Genomic DNA, 24,151 nt, shown 5'->3' with positions numbered 1-24,151 from the left:
TTCAATAGGTAGGTGGAATTTGTATTATCTGTAGCTACAATAGTATATTATTCCACGAACATGTAATGATGGCTATTACTCACGATGATGAAGTTTGCGACACGAGCGAAAGCAAGTTTCGTAATTCATCAGAGTGAGTAATAGCCATTACATGCGAGTAGAATGCTATACTTTTTCTAAGACCTTTTTTTTTATTTTAAATAGTAAAAAAATATAATTATCAACTACTTGAGATTGTTTATTACTAGTAGTACAGTACATGTTTATGGTTGATGTGGTTAATATGGCTTGTGAATCTGAATTTTCCTAATTAAATCTTGAATGTTGGGGTCAATTTTTGTTACAGCTAATAAAATTAGATTTTTCAAATGATTATTGGTTAATTTTGAACGATATTGTGATTTAATAACATTCATAATTGAAAACATTTCTTCACAAACATACGTCGAACCAAAACGACAACAATACCGCAAAGCAAAATTGTTATGGAAAAACAGCTGTGGAAACCTATTTTCAAAATTCAATATAATTTGAATTACTTGTACCTAAAACAAGCTCTTAACTTCTTAACTTCATAAAACAAGCTCGTTATGTTTATTTTTCAACAATATATTACTTTGCAAATCTATTATTTCCATTTGGAATTCCGGCGGATAATTTTCAACATCTTTAAGTGAAATGGAAAAAGGATTTGTGAAAAGTTAAATATTTTTATTTTCTTCCTGGAAATCCTGAAATCTAATCTCTTGACATTAAATTTTTAAACTTATCGTAATTTAGAACAGCTTACGTGGCTAACTAAAGTTAGAAAAATACAATCTTTTCCTTGTAATCTTAAATTTAATATATTGAAATGTCCCATTATCTCCGCAAGGAAAGCTAAATCCCATAGCCAGTCTTCATTTTTCAACAGAGAGCATTCGTTTGGCAATTCCTCATTCTCCTTCAAAAATTGCAGAACACACTCTTTCAAAATCCAAAATCTTGCCAGTGCCCTTTGGACAACCATCAAACACTGCAATAAAGGAGTAATTCACCTGCCTCCTTCGTTCCTTCCTGAAAAAGTTCTCGAAATCGTCGTCGATTACTAGCTCGAGCATGTATTTTATTGATACACCGCAATACAGGCTCAATCACCGAGGATAGGTCGAGGTCCTTGGCACATAACGCTTCTTGGTAGATTATACAATGGAATTTGAAAACATTTCTCCCTAAAAAGTTTTCAAGTAATCCTTTGATTCGACCATGGAAGGCGCTCCATCTGTATAAACCGACTCCAATTTCGACCACTCCACTTTGCTACCTTCAATAACATTTTTCACTTAATCCAAGACATCCTGTCCTGTTGTGGAGACCAGTTGGCGCAAATCTAACAGCTTCCCCACAACATCGAAAGTATCTGTCAAGAAGCGTACAAATATGCTCAACTGCGCATTACCTGTGATGTCAGAGCTTTTATCCAAAGCCAGTGAAAAATATTTACAGTCTCGTAGTCCGGCGATAATCACCGACATTTTGAGCGTCGGAATATGGCTTTTTCTTGCTTGCTAATAACAGCGAGAGCTCATATGAAGTCTTCACCATTGTTTCCTTTTTATTACTTCTCTTTTGAAACAAAGATTGTTGCCCGGCTAAAGATTTTTTTTTCTTGGCGATGAATTCGGTTCGTAGGCGTGATCCGACAGGATAATTGTTGGTAAAATCGCCATGAACTTGATTATAGTGGCGGTCCAGATTAAATTTTTTTGGCACTGCCACACAAATTCCACATATCAAACAGCAAGGCTTGGAAGTGTTGTGATGTGTAAATAAGAAATGTTCTTCCCACTCAGTTTTAAATTCACGAATCGCGATATCGTCCTCATATTTACGTTTTAAAGTTGATGGTTTACTCGTGGTCATTTCGAAAACAATTATTTTAAAAGAAAATAAACTGTAAAAACACTATCTCACAAGGCAAACAGTCTTGAAGCCTCTCGCACAAAAGTTGAGAATCAACTGAGAACTGAGTCAACCGGGCATCGACAATCATCGACATAGCGATGAATAACGTGAACGTGTCTAGCGCGAGGCAGTGGCGTACAATAAAAGAGTGGCGTAGAATAAAAGACGAATTTTTAATTTTTTACTAAGTTAAATTTTTTTTATTTTTTTTTTTTTATTTTTCCAAAAAGTCCTCGCGTGCCACATCTAAGATACCGCCGTGCCACACCGTGGCACGCGTGCCGTGGTTTGGCCACCCATGTATTACAGGATAATTCTAAAAGAATAAAAAAGAAGCTATAAAAACATCAAAAAAGAAAAAAATACTCATGCTTAAAACTTAGGACTATTTTAAAGACTTTTAAAAACGAGATGTAAATGAGGCGGGAACTATGAATGTTTTTCTTAGGAAAACACTTTTTTAAAAAGCACAAACACTCAAAACTTTTATTTACACTAGCAAAGATTTTAGTTACAATTCAAAATATGGTATTCAGACTTCTTCTTCTTGTAGTGCATCTCCGTTTCAGATATTGGCGTCCATCATGGCAATCTGTATTTTGCAAACTGCTGCTCTGAAAAAATTTGTGGTTGTTGTGTTAACACTTTCACTGCTAACTTTAAATTGCGACATTTGCCAGGAGCGGTAATATTTTTTGGTGGTTGTGATTAGAGGTTAAGGCTTATCCTCGAAAATCCTAACAGTTAAATTCAGTGGAATCTCTATTTCAAAAATATCTTCCTTTGCGAAAACAAAATCCATTCACAAAGAATATTCTAAACGTCATCTTGTACTAGAGTTGAGCTTTATACCTACTTACAACCGGGACACCCACCCCATGTGGTGAAAAGTCTTGGGTCTATACAATAAAGCGAGCGGGCAATCTACTATTCAGTGCGGTTATGAGGTAATTAGAATAATACGAGTATACCAGAGTAATCTTATTTATTGAATAATTAATTCATATTTTAGCAAAGGTACATACAGGTAACAAATAATCGTACTGTAAATCATAACAATCAAATCGAAAACAAACTTTTATAAAATTTTATTACAAAATAATGTATAACAAGATATTTTGAGGACACAGTATTGCTGAATTCGTTTTTTTATGTCTTATATTTTCTTTTGTTTTTTTTTTACTTTTTTACTGACAAATTGGCTTTTAACGTAGATTACAGTTTGATGATAAATATTCTGAAATAAAAAATGTTGAGATGTGGCAAATAAAACTATTCATGAAATTAAAATAAAAGGATTTATGTCTATTAGGTTGCCAAAGACATTATTTCAAATGCTTATAAGGAAATAAATTCACAGCCTATGGAATAGAAAAACAATCCATTGCAGTACAAGAATTAAGCGAAATGCTTGCTTTAGATATTTGCCTATCAGGAATGTTTGTTCATCAGGAATATTGTTTTTTAGCTGCAACAACTGATCGACTCATAGGTAATATTATTGTCCAAATTAAATGTCCAATTTCAGCAAATATTTATGGCCTAAAGATGCAATAGAGAAGAAAATATTAAAGTATATAGAAATTAAAGATAATAGATATATTTTAAAGAGAAATCACGCATATTACTATCAAATTCACATAATAGAATTATGTGTAATGCTTCTTTAGAAGCTGTTTCAGATAAAAATTATAATAAAAATCTTGCAATTTTGGTAGCATATTTTTCCACAGTTTTACATCTTTATAAATCTTTTTTTTTGTTCAATAGCTTCTTTAGGCGTAAGTTCTCTTGCTTTATATGGACATTTGATTTCGATTACGCCTGAGTCGCCTATTAAACCATCAGGACTAGCTGCAAGAAAGGGATATTCATCATGTATGAACAGGCCTGATAGTTCAATATTTATATTTAAAATTGTTTCTAATATTTTTTTTGCTTTAGTTTCGTTCGCAATTCCGTATTCCGTAAATCTATTTCCACAAAACGTTGGATTCAATATTGCTTCCACTGTTTTAGTTCTGTCTATTTTGTCTCGCAATTTAGATATTTTTCCGAAATTGCTGGACGTTAATCGTTGTTGACGTTCAATAAACCATGCATCACTGTTATTTTGAGTCGTTGTATTATTAGGATGTATCTAGGTATATAATAAAGTATGGCAAAGACGCCATAACTATAAACTAAGACTATATTTACCAAAACGATAATCTCAAATAATTGAATCCTGTATCGTGGAAAGATATTTCAGAATTAAACAGGAAGATACATACATGGAACTGAAGGAAATTACAGCAGGGACAGAATTCCATTTTTGTGTGTAAAACAAAAAACATGATCACACTTATGTATTTTTGACGCGTGACTCCGATCGGCGTCATGCTCACCTTGTTAAAAATTCCTTGCTCAGTGCTCAGCGACGCCGATCGGAGTCATATATTTTAGCATCTTTCAAGAGAAATACAGGTACTAAGTGCTAAGTATGGGATATACCTACCTGTCCGCTGTTAGATCTTCTTCTTCAAGTGCCATCTCCGCGGCGGAGGTCGGCAATCATCATAGCTATTCGAACTTTTGAGACGGCTGCTCTGAAAAGTTCATTTGATGTACATCCGTACCACTCTCTCAGGTTGGGCAGCCATGACATTCTACGCCTCCCTATGCTTCTCTTTCCTTGGATCTTTCCCTGCATGATCAGTTGGAGCAAGGTGTATTTCTCTCCACGTGTAATATGTCCGAGATATTCCAATTTTTTTGTTTTTATTGAATTTAAAATTTCCATTTCTTTGTTCATCCTTCTCAGAACCTCTTTGTTTGTGACGTGTTCTGTCCATGATATTTTCAGAATTCTTCTGTACACCCACAGCTCAAATGATTCCAGTTTTTTCGTTGATGTAGCATTCAAGGTCCAAGATTCCATTCCATAAAATAAGGTCGAAAAAACATAGCACCTCGCCAACCTAACTCTTAGTTCCAGTTTTAAATCCCTGGTACATAGAACTCTTCTCATTTTGTTGAAATTTGCTCTAGCCTTTTCTATTCTTATTTTTATCTCCTGATTGTAATCATTTGTGGAGTTAATCATTGTTCCCAGGTATGCATATTTGTCCACTTGTTCGACGTTGGTTTCGTTTATTAGAAGACTCTCGTTATTTCTTTGAGTTTTCGATATTCTCATAAATTTCGTCTTCTTGACATTCATTGTTAGACCATACTCTTTTCCATGCTCTGCTATTCTGGTCACCAGTCTCTGAAGATCTTCAATGTTTTCGGCTAAAATCATAGTGTCGTCCGCATATCTAATGTTGTTAATGGGAACTCCATTTACCTTTATTCCAGCTGTTTCACCCTCAAGAGCTTTTTTCAGGACCTCTTCGGAGTAGGCGTTGAAAAGAATTGGCGACAATACGCATCCCTGTCTTACTCCACATCTAATTTCAATTTCTTCTGACAGCTGTTCGTTAACACGTACTTTTGCTCGCTGTTTATAGTATAAATTTGATATGATCCTGAGGTCGTTGTAGTCAATCTTCTTTGATTTCAGGACATTCATTAAATGTTCATGTCGTACTTTATCGAATGCTTTATTATAGTCAATAAAACATGCGTATATATCTTGATTGACGTCCAGGCATCTTTGTATTAGTATATTAAGTGAAAAAAGAGCTTCACGTGTTCCTAGGCCTTTGCGGAAACCAAATTGTGTATTATTAACGTCTATGTCCAGTTTGTGATATATTCGGTTATGGATGACTTTAAGTAGTAACTTTAGCGTATGAGACATTAAGCTAATGGTGCGGTAATCGCTGCATTCTCTTGCGTTTTTCTTTTTAGGGAGACAAATAAAAATAGATGTCAACCACTCTTTGGGTAATACGCCTGAACTATAAATTTGGTTCAAAAGTGTCACTAAAACATCAATGTGCTTCTCATCTAGAATTTTTAGGATTTCTATAGGAAGCATATCAGGTCCAGGGCTTTTCCCGCTCTTCATTGTTTTTAATGCGTGCAATATTTCTTCTTTTGTAATATATGGACCTATTTCTTCTGACGTAAGTTCTATGTGCTCCAGATCTCCTCTTTCATCATCGAACAATTCATCGATATATTCGATATATTAGATAGCTGTTAGATAAAGACATAAAAAACAACAACATGAACAAAATATTTTTATTATAAAAACAAATACAATATCTCTCCTACAAACTGAAATAATATTATTCGCGTCAGCAAAAAAGTATAAAAACAGAAACGAAACTAACTAATTGCAAATACTATAAACAAAGTAACAAAATCTATTACTCCGGATGGTCATTGTCGAAACATTCTACACAGAATCCTGGTTTATTAGGACACATTTCGCAATGGTATGTAGTATCTTTCCGTATCTGTTTTTGAGAACATACTTTGCAACGTTTCTTGGTTCTCTTGGTTCTTAAACCGTCACATTTCGAAGAAATTTTTGTCAGTACGTGCCTTTTTCGTTTCCTTGGTGGATCTGCTTTTGGTTGTTCTTTAATCAGAAGACTACCCAAAATTGATAGTCTAAAATCGTATAGAGACATTGTTCGACCACAGTATTGTTGAAACAATAAATAGGAATTAAGAAGCATCAGCTGCACAGGTTAAAGTGACTTTCTTGATAAATTCTTATTTCTCTGGGCTGTTTAAGGTTTTATTTAATTCTATATAATCTTATTTCGTTTTTGCTAATTTTTTATCCAAGTGGCATTTAAATAGCTGTAACATTATATTAGTGACATCCACATACATTGAGTAAAACTGTTTACAGTAAAGATTTATTTAAAATTCTCTTTGTACAAATCTAGATTTGTATATCTACATCTCGCTTTACAAAAAAGAGCCATTTGCAAAACATCACAATTTTTTACACAGCCCTCAAAGCCAAAATTCAACCCTTGCCGATGCGTGCGTAACATTGTACAACACGAGAACGATCGCTTATTTATGGGGGCAAAGATAGAATGCAGGAAGAGATAACATCACTTATCAGCCACCGGAGCCACCGCCATACTGTAACAAATTGGTTAAAAGCTTGAATCTGTATGCGGGACATGTTGCTACACTGAATTATTTTTTTTTTCGACGTGTACGTACGAGTTTGCTGGCCTTTTTGGGTCGCTTTGATTGTGCATGTTGAAATACGAAATAGGGACAGAAATTTAACTTTAAAATTGATCGAACACGAATCGTAATTTCTATTTAAATTGTAGCGAGTGCGATAGTCATTTGAATTTTAAGAGTTGAAGCTAAATTTTTTCATTTAAGCAACTAAAATGGTAGCATGAATAACTCAATGTAAATACGTTGAAATTAATTTGTTAAATAACAACAATATCGAAAAAGAGGTTAAGGACCAAGTGACAAAAGCAGATAAATAATTGTCTAATTACGTATCTGCATCTGCTTCTCCTTAGCCTAGAGCAGAGTTGTTTATGATATATTAATTTTACCCATTCACAGAGCAGTCGTGTGATTAATTTTTTTTTATTTGTTATCTTTTTATTAACCCTTTCCGACACGAATTTTTTAAAACGATATATAATTTTTTTTAAGTTTAAGCGAATATTAGAAATATTTTTCTACAATTTTTAAGCTCCTCAGGAAATTTGTCAAATTTGACATTCTGAAGTTACGTCATGTACACTGCAGTGTACACAATGATTAACAGACACATATCAATATGAAATGATTTTTATTTATAAGACTGTAATTGACAAAAACTATTTATTTGGTATGAAAATCTGTAAAACAGTTTTGATTTCGAGCAATACATAATGATACTTGACATTTTGTGCAACGAATATACGTTCTTGATCCACAGTTGCTTCCTTTACAACCAGCGATTTTGTCACAGAAAGTCGGTAAATGGCCAAAGTTATCATAACGAATATCTTCAATCGGACGCACTTGTTTACCAGAAGGACCTGCTGCGTTACCTACAGGAGAACTACCTTGAGGATGTAGAGGATTATTTGAAACTGGTCTCCCCCGTTTTTTGCTGGGTATTTTTCCTGCCAAAATAAGTGCCTCAGCAACGTGTTGTCGAAAATGTATAAGGTCCATGACATTTTTTTGCGGTATTTTCAGCTCCTTCGATTGCTTCCTATATTCCAACCAGCTGTTGGTGACAGCCATGTCAACAGCATGTGACATTAATCGAACAGTCCATTTCTTTGTTCTGATAAACGATCTGTACAAAGAAATAAGAAAATCGCACTTGTCAACACCTCCCATCCCATTGTTATAAAGAGAAACTACTTTGGGGCGTGTCACTTCAATATAATCTTTTATCTTTTTATCCCATCTTTGACATACATCAGAAGAACTTACTCCAACGAAATTGGAACCCAGAGTAACAACTCCGCTATCAATCCACTTTCAAAACACCAGATTTTCTGCAGATAACGTTCTCGACGAAAACCCTGGTAAGTTTCTTTTTATTCTCTTGGCACATAGTAAAAGGTGGTTTAGAAATGCGGTCCAACCGAATTGTACCAGCGGCATATATTGGTTTCTTTGACAACCATTGAAATAACCAATAAGAACTGAAATGATTGTCAAAATAAAGTTGTGCTCCTGGAGGTATTTGCTCGGATAGGTGCCTTACTACAGCTGGAGACTGGCCAAACAACATATACTCTGCCTTCAGTTCTGTATTTGCACCTTGGTAGACGATGAAATCATATATTGTTCCACTTATCCCACATAATAGGAATAATTTTATACCCCATCTCGTCGGCTTATTTTTAATGTATTGTTTAATATTCACAGCACCCTTAAAAGGAACCATTTGTTCATCGATACTATATACCTCCTCCGGTTCCAACTGCCTGCGTCTTTTTCTTATGGTATTGAAAAGGGGGCGTACTTTCCACAGTCGGTCTTCCGGCTGTTGATCTTCGTTGGAAGTGAAATGCATCGTATTTCGTAGTTTGAAAAATCTGTTTACTTGAGATATTTTCAGATATTAGAGGAACTGCAAATTTTTGTTCCCAGTACATTCGGACTCTCGGATAATTCAAATTACCCATTATTAACAGAATTCCAAAAAATGTCTTGACTTCTGCAATGTTTGTAGCGGGAAAGTTTGGCACAGAGCTAACAACAGCATATAAGTTTGTTTTTTCTACGCAGATATTGAGGAGCTCATCCGTGAAATACTGGTAAAAAATTTCTACTGGACTGGGTAAACTTATCACTTATTGTTTCTTACTTTTATAAAACTGAATATTTTTTGACATTTCATAGATCCCCTTTGTCCAACTGATCTGTTCTTTTTCAATTAAATTTTGTGACTTCAGGTATTCGCTTGCAAATTTGTGTGCTGTCTGACATGTGTGTATTTGTTGCATTGGCGTGTCTTGAATATCATGTGATTCGGACACAATTTCAATCAGCGCAGCTTCTTCTGGTTCCTCACATATATCGCCTTCCACCAATTCATTCTCATCTACTAACAACAGTACTCTAATATCACACAATTTTGCTAAAGAAAAAGGAATAAAAAACTAAGAAGAGTCCCACTTACCCCTACACTGCATATCACGATCTTCAGAGTAATTATCCTCTTCCATATCTAGTTCCTCTAAATCGGAATTATCTCCATTGATGATTTCATAAAGTTCCTTCTCAGTTAACGGTTTTTTCCAGTACCGTCTGTCAGTCATCATGTACACTGTAAAGTACATATTTGTAAACTTTCATGCTATCAAAATATTAGAAGTTTTCTAAGAAACCAATAATTCATAACTTACCTGAAATTACAATAGACTCGAGAAAAATATAACAGTTTGATAAACGCGCAACTAATTTGAGGTTATACGCCAACGTGATATTCACTGTACTAAGAATGGTCACTTTACACAAAACAGTAGAAGGTAAACGTTTTGATGTGATGCGTCGATTTTATATGCAATTTGTCATACGACACTACAGTGTGCCGCATGACTTACAGAGAGTTGATTCGGAAATAGCCCATTACTAGCATTTGAAGTATATGTACACTACAGTGTACGCCGTGTCGGAAAGGGTTAAATACCTGATTTAAAATTTCAATCTCTACTATTTTTCAAGCATTACTATACTTTTTTTTCTTATAACTATACCAAATTAATCAATCGAAAGAAAGCTTAATATTATTTTAATACCCACAGATTAAAAATCCTAATCCAATTTCTTAAAACCCAGAAGTTTTCAAACTAGCTGTAGTTGAAGAAAAATAATTTCATTGAAGTGGTTCGATGCGGAAATTTTTAATTTCTATGCTCTCTGAATGCAGACACTTGGGAAATTAAACAGGCTTCGTTTCAGTTTGACGTTGGTGGTACGAGAATATTAAATTATAATCCCCATTATAGTGAAGAGCTAATATTAAGATAAAAAGATTTCAACGAGTAAACTCCAATTTAAAGACTTATACAACTTGCAATTTCGTATTCGCCGGGCGAAGAAAGATGTGATTAAAGCATACTATATATATATATATATATATATATATATATATATATATATATATATATATATATATATATATACATATATATATATATATAATATATATATATATATATATATATATATATATATATATATATATATATATATATATATATAGTGTGACCCATTTAGATTGGAAACACCTCTATAAAATTTGAAGTTGTTAACCGATTTTAATCAAATTTTTTTTAATGTCATGTAATAATAGGTCTATTGCGGGACAAAATATGAAATATTTAGTTAAATTTTCAGGGCATTCTACGATAGTTTTTCTTCGTCGAAAATGGAGAATTTGTATTAGCGATTTTTTTATTAAAAAAATTTCTACGTCACTGGATTTAGAGTGGCTTCGAATAGTTATGACAAAAATTTCATTAAAATATATCTATTAATAACGAAGTTATGACAACTTAAAATTTTAAAACTTACTAAGCTACGAGTCAAAAAAGAACACCCTGTATCAACAGATAACCATAAAACTAATTATTTTTCAAATAATTTTAATAATAAACCACTACTAGCTAAAAAATGTTTAAAATAGCATAAAAATTTAATGCAAGTAACGCACTTATATTATTATTAACCTTATATGCTACAACTTAAATCTCAGTTGCCATGACAACGATATTACTGTTTGACATTATTTGTGTCATACAAATTTCAGTGCTAGCATAAATGTATGCATAATATCTGCAACAATATTTACTTCAAATTTATTTAATAATATTTTGTGTCATGGCTGCCAGATTAAGTTTGAGAGAAAAAATTGAAATTATACGTCTTTTGGGAGATAACGATAGAAGTGCCAGGGAAGTTTGTACAATATTTAATGACAGACATGTGGATCGTCCTAATATTAGCTGCGGTACGGTAAACAAAATAAATAGAATATTTAATGAATATGGTGCAGTATCAAAACTAATTTTAAAAAATAACCCGTTACAAAGAAGAAGAGGAAATGATCAAATCATTTTAGATCATTTCAGAAATAACCCTAATGCCAGTTTAAGGAATGCCAGTTTATATTTGAATGTGCTTCGAGAGAGTACTCGGCGATGTCTTAAGGTAAATAATATTAAACCTTTCAAACCAAAATTCTTACACACATTACAAGAAGGCGACGAAGCAAAACGTTTAGAATATTGTTTATGGGCCCAAGGGGAATATTTAAACAATATAAATTTTCTAAAAAACGTGTTGTTTACTGACGAAGCCTGTTTCACTACAAATGGAGTAGTATCATCACAGAATTGTCGCTATTGGACAGCAGATAATCTCCATTGGGTAATAAACTGTAAAAGCCAGTATTCTCAAAAAATCAATGTCTGGTGTGGTATACTGAACGAGCGAGTTATTGGTCCTTTCTTTTTTGAAGAACTTGAACTCACAGAACTTTTTAGAATTTTTAAACACCGACTTGTGCGGTACGATTAAATTTGTATATCCAGTTAGATGAGTGTTCTGTTCATTACGCCAGAACCGTGAAGCAATGACTAAATGAAAATTTTCCGAACCGTTGGATAGGCCGGGGTAGTCCGTTGATAGATTGGCCACCCAGATCTCCAGATCTCACAATTTTAGACTTCTTTCTCTGGGGAATTATCAAACAAAAAGTTTACCAAACCCGTCCAAGAGACGTAAACGAACTACGTGCAAGAATTCGACAGGTATGTGCAGAAATTACTCCCCAACAACTAAGAAATGTAATTAGAAATATTCATAAACGCTACGACAAATGTATCCAATTAGATGGTGGATTGGTAGAGGCAAATAGGATTTAAACTAAAATTATGTTTCCATGTTTCTGTTAATACAGAGTGTTTTTTTCTTAGTGAGTTTTAAAATTTTAAGTTGTCATAAGTTTGTTATTAATTAATATATCTAAATATAATTTTTGTAATAGCTATTTGAAGCCACTCTAAATCCAGTGACAGTGAATCCAGTGAAATCCAGTGAATCCAGTGAAATTTTTTTAATAAAAAAAATTACTAATACAAATTCTCCATTTTCGACGAAGAAAAAGTATCGTAGAATGCCCTGAAAATTTAACTAAATATTTCATATTTTGTCCCGCAATAGACATTTTATTACATGGCATTAAAAAAAAATTTGATTAAAATCAGTTAACAACTTCAAATTTTATAGAGGTGTTTCCAATCGAAATGGGTCACACTGTATACACATATATTTAAAATATATTCAATGGTTATGTGATATATTCAAATTAAATTGCAGAGGTTTGATCGGTCAATATTTGGCAAATGAAAGTCGTCAACTAACTTTAAAAGAATCATCAGTTCTAAAAACAATTTGTTGGTTTTTTTAGATGTTATAAAAACTCTACGAATACTTAACATTAAAACTTAACTAACGAAACGAGAAAAAAAAAACAAAAATCACAAGAAAAACTGTTTGAGCACTATTGTTCATTTATTTTATTTGTTGGTAATTTTTTTATTTTGACCGATAGCTTCTTTTGGATCTTATTGTAAGCTCTTTTAAGGGTCAAACCACACAAACAATAGCACTATTGTTTGACATTTTATTGTTTGTATATTTTAAGCACACAACTGCCCCTTTCAGCTTTCGAGAATCCACTCCATTTTTCTTTCTGTGCCAAAAACTATCTTGGCTCACCACCCTCTTCCGTCAATCACATTCCTTCATTTTCATTGGTCAAAACATAAATCCTTCTTTTCTTATTTCAACGTTTTAAATTTCCAGTCGTAAGTACTTTAACATTTTCTAGAAACTACAAATTCCCGACTTCTTCCAAATATTTCTTATACCTCGCTGTTCATCTCCGATGATACTCTTTACAAAAACTTTTTTCGTTAATTTTGCTTTTACCCACAAATTGTTGTTGGAAACACTTCAAACCAATTTTTCCCTCAGTGATACTATAAACATTTCCATGAACATTATCGATACCGGGAGTACCGGTACGGAACGAATACCTATATACGTTAAGTTTTGCAGACGATCAAGTAGTGATTGCACAAGACCAAGACGACCTCAGCTACATGATGAAGAAACTACAAGAAGAATATACCAAGGCTGGCCTAGATATTAACCTCGCGAAAACAGAGTACCTATCTACAAGTGAAGAAGACATAGAAGATCTACAGATTGATGACAACGTAACAATCAAAGGAAAGGATAAATTCAAGTACCTGGGGTTTATAATCACGAAAAAGGCAACAACAGAGGAAGAAATTACACAAAGATTAGGACAAACAAGAACAGCAATCCGACAACTTAACTCAGTATGGTGGGATAGACACCTAAATATGAAGACAAAAACGCAGATTTATAAAACATTAGTGCGAAGTATTATGACATATGGGGCCGAAAATTTGATCATAAACAAGAAAAACAGCAGTAAGATAATAGCAACAGAGATGGAATGCCTGCGAAGATGCTGCAGAGTAACAAGAATGGATAGGAGAAGTAATGACGAAATAAAGCAAAGAACATCAATAGAAACAGACATACTAACATATATAGAACAAAAAAAGACTAAAGTGGTATGGACATGTAAGAAGAGCTAGCGACAGCAGATGGATAAAGAGAATAACCGAATGGAGCCCCATAGGAAGGAGGAAAAGAGGACGACCCCGAAAATCCTGGAGGAACGAAGTAGACGACGCCATGAGTAAGAAAGGACTACACGATGGAGAATGGAACAACAGAGAGAGATGGAAACGGTTGAGCGAGGGAAGGCAGTGAATACTGTAGAATCCTTAAATATATATATATATATATATATTGTTATGATGTGTTTTTTGTTTGAATGATGAGCAATGAGTATTTTTAATAATATAATATATAGGGTTTTTATCGCGGTTCTCAAAGAATTAGCTTGTAAGTACTTTTTTAAATTATCTTTATTATAATTATTATGAAACACACATATATATCTAACTTAGCCAATGTAAATTTAAAATCAACTATCTTTAAATTGATATTCTTATAAAACTAATTAAATTCTATAGACAATCTACAATTTAAACAAAACTATCTTCAAAATTGAAATTGTTATGACACTAACTAAATTATATTAACAAAATTTTGTACCTTTCTCTCACTGAATGCCTAAATGAACTATTTTCCACTAAGTATATAGATTCTAATCACCACTGAATGTCTTCGTACTTCAGTTATCCTTGTTTTTTGTGAAATTACTTTTTTCAATTATCAGCTTCTACCAATTTAAGATATATTTTTCTTCACCAGCATCTATACACCACCAACCAAACCAGCAAACAGCATTTATATTTATTCTTCTTTTCAATATACCAATATCCAATTATTATAAGTTGATTTATACTAATCTCCAACCATAATATAATTTAATTTCTTCCAATATACCTTTTTTATCTTCAATAATTATTTGTGTATAATTATAAATGTGCATTAAATATATGCATAATTTTTAATCTTCATTTAACTCACTATATTAAACAATTTGACTATTTGTAACTGATTCACTGACTGTCTTGAAAATTCTGAACAATTTACTTCACTCTACTAACTTTCATAATAAACTGGCCTGACTTCTGACTAAAAACTTCCAAAAACTGCATGACTGCTTGACTTCAGAATAAAAACTGCCATCTTGAATCCAAATCACGGGTATTTATATCTTTTGATATTCTAGAACCATCTCGTAAGATATCATGTTCCAATTTGTTCTATCAAATACTTGTCTGAATTTTCTGGAACAAACCATTTCGCAAACATGGCCATCTCCGGAGATCCAGAGAATTCCATTCTTTTCTATTAATAATTTTGTTTACATTTAGGCTTTTCAGATCAGAATATATAATTAAATTAGTAACTAACACTCTAATTTAATAAAATACACATTTCAAACAATATATTATTATAATAACCCCACTTATATTCGTATTATGATTCTTAATTTGACACTTGGAGTATGTATAGTTGGTTGCCTAGGCACATGGCTCACTTAAATCTATTATTTTACAATTTATTATATTTTTCTATTATATTTTTACAATTATTATATGCTAATTTCTTAAAAATGCCCTCACATAAATATATTTTTATTAAATTCTCTAGTATATAACTTATTTAAAACAACCAAATATCTAATATTATGTAGTATATAACTTATAAATTATTTTCTATAAACCCTAATCGTATCAATACCCCAAAATAATATTTAAAATAAATAATTTACTTATTATTTTTTTAAATATTAATTTTCTCATACCTTATTAAATTTAATAAATCAATTTTTTTTTTATTTAAAATGTGTTAAATACATCCCTGTTCGCTGTCTATGTCAAAACAGAGAACAACGGAGCACAGTTCGGCTATTCTATGATCAAACTGTCATGTCAAATGGAGCAATGAATGCGATATCAGAGAATAAAATATAACCTTAATTAAAAATATAATCTATATTGTGTTCTGTTTATTTATAGACAAAATCTAGGAAGTATTTCCATTCAAAATAACTTTCATCAATATAAATTGGTAAGTCTTTCCACTTTATTATACTAGAAAGACATTTTTATAGCAATTATAGTATCAATTTTGTGTCTAACCCCAGATTATGATTTTTAGGGTACAAATTAATTTCCATATATACAAAATTCAACAAGTATGATGTCAAATTGATTCAAAATAATGAAATCTACCATCTACCATTTAACAAATCAAGTCTATTGAATAAAATGGATATATCAGTAAGTTATTAGTGTTATTATATTTGTGTTAAAGGTATAGAAAATATTATTCAATCTCTTCATGATATTGAAAAATGTCGTTGATATGAAATATGCCTCTTAGTCTGTTCTCTGCATCTATTAACACATAACTATTTAGTCCATTCTGATTTTCAATTGTATATGGACCTTCAAACATTGGTTGTAATTTCTTACAACGGTTTTCTTTAACATTACTTTTTCTAAGTGAACGAATTAACACTTGGTCTCCTTTTTGGAATGTGATTGGTTTTTATATATTTCGATTTTGTCTTCTGATATATTTTTCAGCTTTCCTCCTAATTCGGTTATTCACTTTCTGCATTACTTGTTCTAACATATCCTGATTATATTCACTAATCCACTTTCTGTTTCCTATATGGCCAAACATTAAATATTCTGGTACTTCCTCTGTATTCAAATTACGTGTATTATTCAAAAAATATTCTACTTGTGGTATATGTTGCTGCCAAGTTTCATGTTGGTTTTGGCACAGTATCCTTAAATATTTTATAACTTCTTTAATATATCTTTCTGCAGGATTTGCCTGAGGATGTCTGATACTTGTAGAATGAATGTTGATTCCCTTTTTCTCACAAAATGTCCGAAATTTTTGGTTGTTAAAATATGTAGCATTATCTATTATGCAATTTCTAAATGGTCCTATTTCTTCGAAAAATTGATTAATATATAAATTTAATGTTTTAACATTTGTTCTAGAGCAGGGATATAGTTTAATAAATTTTGTATATAAATCAACTATCACTAGTATATGCTTTTTTCCTGTTGGACTGAGAACTAAATTTGAAATAAAATCCATGGAAACTGTATTTAGTTTTTCATATACAACATTAGATTTATATGTGTTCTGGTTTTTGAAATTCTTTTCTTTGTTTAGTTGACATATTGGGCATTGGTTAGTAATTTCCTTTGCTATACTTATGTCATTCTTTGCAAAATAATTGTCCCTAAATAACATCCATAGCTTTCTTGAACCAATATGCATATAATTGTTATGTAAATTTTTCAATATTTTCTTTGCTAAAGTTCTAGTTATTACATATACTTCTATGCCATTTATTATTTTATAATATACCCCATCTTTCCTAATGACTTTTTGTTTTTCACTCAAATTGATCTGATCTCTTATAATTTCTTCTTTAGAATATAATCCAGTACTTTCTACTAATTGATTTAATCCAATTTTTATTGTTCGCTGCCCTTTTTGTGATGTATTTTCTAACCTTGATAAAGCATCTGCCACTATATTGGATTTTCCAGAAATGTATTTGATTTCAAATGAGTATTCACTCAATATTAGACTCCACCGATGTATTCTACTGTTTCCATATTTGTTATTTAATATAGATGTTAAAGCTTGGTGATCTGTTTCTATTGTAAATTCATTACCCAACAAATAAAATCTTAATTTTGTGACACAGTGTATTATACTTGCTAGTTCTAATTCTGAAACTGAGTAACCCTTTTCATGTGGCTTTGTAATTCTTGAAATGAATTGTATTGGGTATTCGACCCCATCATGTATTTGTAATAATACCCCTGATAATCTCTCTATTGATGCATCTGTTCTTAATATGAATGGCTGTGTGTAGTCAGGATAGTATATTTTCAAATTTGACAGAAAAATGTTTTTAATCTCTTGGAATGCTAGTTCTCTTCTCTGATCCCATCTCCATTTTACACCTTTTCTCAGTAGTTCAAGTAATGGAATTTCTTTTATACTTAGATCTGGTATCATCCTTTTATAATAATTAATTATTCCAATGAATCCTCTTAAAGTTCTTAAATTGTGTGGTGTTTTATATTCCTGAATGACTTGTGTCCGTTCTGGATCCATTTCGATTCCCTTAGTGTTAAGTTTATAACCTAGATATATGACTTCTTTTTGAAAAAATGTACATTTTTCTTGATTTATTTTTAGTCCAACTTTGTCTAATCTATTTATTATAATTTTTAGGTGTTTCTCATGATCTTCAGCCGTTTTAGAAAAAATTAATATATCATCAATGTAGTGAATTACAAAATGTTCATATTGATCCAAAATATCATGAAGACATCTACATAGAGCACTGCAAGATGATTGAAGTCCAAATGGTACTACTTTGAATTGATATACTACTCCATCTATCTGAAATCCTGTATACTGTCTACTTTTTCTTTCTAGAGGTATTAACCAGAAACTATGCTGTAAATCGATTTTAGTGAAAAATGACATTCCTGTAATTCTTCCTAATATTCCATCTATACTCATTGCTGCTTCAAATTGCTTTTCCGTAATCTTGTTAATATTCCTTGCATCCAAACATAACCTGATTTCACCTGATCTTTTTCGTACTACTACTATGGGGTTAATAAAACGTGTGTCTGCCTTCTCAATGATCCCATCTTCTAACATATTATTAATTGTTTTGTTTACTTCTTCTCTGTATTTATATGGTATTGGGTATGATTTTGTTTTAAAATCTTTTTCTTCTTTAACTTTTATACTATGGATATAATTTTGTGCAATTCTATTTTCTTTATTGACAAGTCCCTTGTGTTGCTGCAATATGGAAATGACTATTGATTTATATTCTTCAGGGCAATTTAAAACTTTCATCATATCTTCTTCTTTACAAATAAAATTATTCTTCATTATGTACTCATTATTCCTTGCTTCCAATTTTACGCACTCCGCCTCGTAGGCATCCATCTGCTTAAAATTTCCATTCCTTAAATATTCACTACAATAATTATTCTTTACATTCTTTTGGGACATTTCCCTATCATCAAAATACATTTCTTCTTCATAAACATCATTATTTTCTTTTAATAATATCCTATCAACTCTTATTCCTTCTTCCACCTCATCTTTCTGCATAAATTTAATTATTTGCCCTTCCAAAGTTACCATTTTTTCTTCAAAATCTATCTTTACTTTCTTCTTTTCCAATTCATCATTTCCCATTAATATATCAACACATAAATCCTTGACAATAAATCCTTGCATATTAATTTCTTTATTAAGAATATTAATTTTAAAATTGGCTAGTTTATCAATTTCACCCAACTTCTTATTATTTGCACCAATAATTTTAATTTTTGGAATCTTTATTATATCTGATAGTTTTAATGTATTAAAAATAAAATTCTCCGAGACTAAAGTACTTTCTGAACCAGTATCTATCATAATCTTAATCATTTTATTTTTGGCCAAAGCATTTATATAAATTAAATTAATAGATTCAATAATTTTCTCTTCATCTAAAGAAATAAATTCAGAAGGTTTTTCATAATAGCAATGGCCTAACTTGTAATTCAGAAAGTTTACTGCACAAAATTTTGATTATTAGAATTGTCAGATTGTATCTGACCACTTGAATCTGATGTCCTATGTCTTTCCCTACTATGACTTCTACTCACATTTTCCTGCCTTGTACTACTTCGTTCCCTGTCTTCGCAGCTTCTATTCCTTCGAACACAATTTACCTGTCTGTTATAGTTAGGTCGCTCTGTATTTCTTCTATTGTTAAAATCTTGTCTATTATTATTAGTACTGTTATTAAAATGTTGTCTATTATAACTAGTATTGTTATTACAATTTTGTCTAATTTGATTACTGTTATTATTATTAAAATTTTGTAAATTATTACCATACCTAGTATTATTGTTATATGATTGTCTATATTGTTGATTATCATTTTTTTTATATTGAAAGTTATTATTGTTTTTTCTGTTGTTAGTATTACTTGTCATATTGCCTCTTTGTATTCTTTGAATAAAATTAATAAAACTATCTATTGTTTGAATATTTTGTACAGTTACGGTTTGCACAACATCAGCATCAAAATGTCTAGATACATTTAAGACTGTTTCATCCTCTCTAAGTGGTGGTTCTAAATATTTTGCAACTGTTATCAATTTCAATGCATAATCTACCATATTTGATTTTAAATTTTGATTATACTTTCCAAAATATAGAATTTCTCTAAACTTTGCTTGCTCTAATTCACCCCAATAATAATTTAAAAATTTATTTTCAAATGTTTGAAAGTTATCTAAATCATTTTCAATACTAGCAAACCAAGTTGCTGCATTGTCATTTAATGTCATTCTAATATAATCTTTAATATCATTAATATTATTCACAAATCTTAATTTATGTTTTAAACTATTTATGTATACTCTAGGATGCAAATTTTTTATATTACCAGAGAATTTAATCCCAGTCTCATTTGTTAAATTTAAGTAAGGTCTCCCTATGTCTCTCATTTGTGAAATATCATCTATTCTCTGTTCCACATTTCTTATTTGATTACTATTTATTTGGATATTTTGTTGTATATCGTCTAATTTTTCTTCTGTGTTTCTCCTGTCTTCGTTAATTTTTACTTCTAAGTTACATTTTTGCAACTCTATTTTCTGTTCTATTTCTATCTTATTATCTTGAATAATCCTCTTTACTTCTGTCCTCTCATTGTCTATCCTTTTCTTGTAGTCATTCCGTATACTTTTTATTTCATTTGCTACTTTTTTCTCTGCAGCTTCAAGTTTTTTATCCATTTGTTTTACAATTTTATTATTATTATCTTCTATTTTCTTTTCTAATTTTCTATAATTCTCTTCCAATTTCTGTTCCATTTTTTTCATGTCTTCTTTGACTTCTTTTGAATTCTCTTCCAATTTTTTTATGTCTTCTTTGATTTCTTTTGAATTCTCTTCCATTTTTTTCGTATTCTCTTCCATTTTCTGTTCCATTTTTTTCATGTCTTCTTTGATTTCTTTTGAATTCTCTTCCATTGTCTTGTTCATCTGCATCATTAATGACATCAAAGCTGCCATATTGACATTTTCCTCTCTTTCTGGATTCATTTCTGCAGTATCTTGTGGAACTTGAACTAAACTCTCCTCTTGTATAGGTTGTGTTTCTACTTCCACATCTTCTTCATTCTTTTTGCTTCTTGTACCTTTCTTTCCTTGAGACATTTTGAGACTTTACTTGTTCAAATATAATTAAAATTAAAATCTATACTTTTTTCTTTCTACTGATAATTAATTTAATTATATGAGAGCACTTATCTTCCCAAACTAATTCTTTTAAATAGAGAGCCACCGCGTTGGGTGCCAAATTGTTATGATGTGTTTTTTGTTTGAATGATGAGCAATGAGTATTTTTAATAATATAATATATAGGGTTTTTATCGCGGTTCTCAAAGAATTAGCTTGTAAGTACTTTTTTAAATTATCTTTATTATAATTATTATGAAACACACATATATATCTAACTTAGCCAATGTAAATTTAAAATCAACTATCTTTAAATTGATATTCTTATAAAACTAATTAAATTCTATAGACAATCTACAATTTAAACAAAACTATCTTCAAAATTGAAATTGTTATGACACTAACTAAATTATATTAACAAAATTTTGTACCTTTCTCTCACTGAATGCCTAAATGAACTATTTTCCACTAAGTATATAGATTCTAATCACCACTGAATGTCTTCGTACTTCAGTTATCCTTGTTTTTTGTGAAATTACTTTTTTCAATTATCAGCTTCTACCAATTTAAGATATATTTTTCTTCACCAGCATCTATACACCACCAACCAAACCAGCAAACAGCATTTATATTTATTCTTCTTTTCAATATACCAATATCCAATTATTATAAGTTGATTTATACTAATCTCCAACCATAATATAATTTAATTTCTTCCAATATACCTTTTTTATCTTCAATAATTATTTGTGTATAATTATAAATGTGCATTAAATATATGCATAATTTTTAATCTTCATTTAACTCACTATATTAAACAATTTGACTATTTGTAACTGATTCACTGACTGTCTTGAAAATTCTGAACAATTTACTTCACTCTACTAACTTTCATAATAAACTGGCCTGACTTCTGACTAAAAACTTCCAAAAACTGCATGACTGCTTGACTTCAGAATAAAAACTGCCATCTTGAATCCAAATCACGGGTATTTATATCTTTTGATATTCTAGAACCATCTCGTAAGATATCATGTTCCAATTTGTTCTATCAAATACTTGTCTGAATTTTCTGGAACAAACCATTTCGCAAACATGGCCATCTCCGGAGATCCAGAGAATTCCATTCTTTTCTATTAATAATTTTGTTTACATTTAGGCTTTTCAGATCAGAATATATAATTAAATTAGTAACTAACACTCTAATTTAATAAAATACACATTTCAAACAATATATTATTATAATAACCCCACTTATATTCGTATTATGATTCTTAATTTGACACTTGGAGTATGTATAGTTGGTTGCCTAGGCACATGGCTCACTTAAATCTATTATTTTACAATTTATTATATTTTTCTATTATATTTTTACAATTATTATATGCTAATTTCTTAAAAATGCCCTCACATAAATATATTTTTATTAAATTCTCTAGTATATAACTTATTTAAAACAACCAAATATCTAATATTATGTAGTATATAACTTATAAATTATTTTCTATAAACCCTAATCGTATCAATATATATATATATATATATATATATATATATATATATATATATATATATATATATATATTATCGATAAGATTGTAGATATATATCCAAGATACATAGAAATAATTTACAATTTTTAAAAACGAAACTTAGTACTGGGTAATTCCAATATGTACCCTTTTTAAAGATAAATAGACAAATAATTAATAGATAAATAATATCTGCTCAACTAAATGTTCCTCACTTAAGGTTTTGGAGGCGTTTAAAGGATCAGCTGCTTAAACCCTATCACTTAACAACGGTTTAAGAGTTATTGGTTGAAGATTATCCTAAAAGGATTGGATTTTTCGATTGGAAAACACTCGAAATGTTAATTTTATTAGAAATATTTTGTTTACTGACGAAGCTACCTTCAGTAAAAATGGAATACCAAACCATCATAACGAGCACATTTGGGCCGACGAAAATCCTCACGCCAAAAATACGACTCATCACCAAAGGACTTTCAAAGTTAATGTTTGGGCAGGAATTGTGGATATCATTCTAATAGGCCTAATATTTCTTCCCAACAATTTAAATGGTGATAATTATTTGCAGTTCTTGGCAAACAATTTACAAGAGTATTTGGAAGAAGTGAATATTGCAATAAGGCAAAATATGTGGTTTCTACAAGATGCCGTTCCACCGCATTACAGTAATGAAGTCCGGGAATACCTTTGCAGGCAGTATCCTGGTCGGTGGATTGGAAGACTTCTACACACCCTTGTATAGCTCGCAAGGCCATCCTAATGAAACAACAATGGAGAACGTCAAAAGAAAAATAAAAAACTTGGGATTATAAGTACTACCAAATATAAAGGGATTCGAAATAGAAAGAGCTTTAAAAGAGCTAAAAAATAATAAAGCTCCAGGACACGACGGTATAATTGCCGAGCTCTTGAAAACAAGCAAAATATTAACAATCCCTGTACTAACAGAGCTATTAAATAGATGTCTTCATGATAGCAAAATTCCTAAAGACTGGAACGAGAGTCTAGTAATACTCTTACACAAAAAAGGGGACAAATGTGATCTACAGAATTATCTATATCGTTGCTCAGTCAAGTGTACAAACTATTTATGAGAAATATTAACAACCGGTTAACTTACAAAATGGATAATTACCAACCAGTTGATCAGGCTAGCTTCCGCAAAGGATATAGTACATCAGACCATCTACTGACAACGAGAACATTGGTAGAGAAGGCAAATTAATACCAACTACACGAATTTTTTGCCTTCGTCGATTATGAAAAGGTGTTTGATATGTGGATATATGGAAAGAGCAATGTTAGGTATACGACTGTCAGATAAAAAGAGGAACGACTGGGTAAGATCCAAAACAAAAGTCGAGGACATGGCAACAAAAATTGCCAAAACTAAAAGGAGCTTCGCGGGCCACA

At 31.1% G+C, this 24,151-nt stretch overlaps 1 protein-coding gene across 1 annotated transcript in view; it reads left to right on the top strand.

Moving 5' to 3' along the window:
- The window catches only part of LOC140444602 (monocarboxylate transporter 2-like), a 798,852-nt gene that overhangs the window by 725,690 nt on the left and 49,011 nt on the right, over positions 1–24,151 (top strand). The window lies entirely within an intron of this gene.

The sequence above is a fragment of the Diabrotica undecimpunctata genome, chromosome 1 (genome assembly GCF_040954645.1).
Source record: "Diabrotica undecimpunctata isolate CICGRU chromosome 1, icDiaUnde3, whole genome shotgun sequence".
In the NCBI taxonomy this organism is placed as follows: Eukaryota; Metazoa; Arthropoda; class Insecta; order Coleoptera; family Chrysomelidae; genus Diabrotica; species Diabrotica undecimpunctata.
This window is presented reverse-complemented; position numbering and strand designations above follow the sequence as displayed.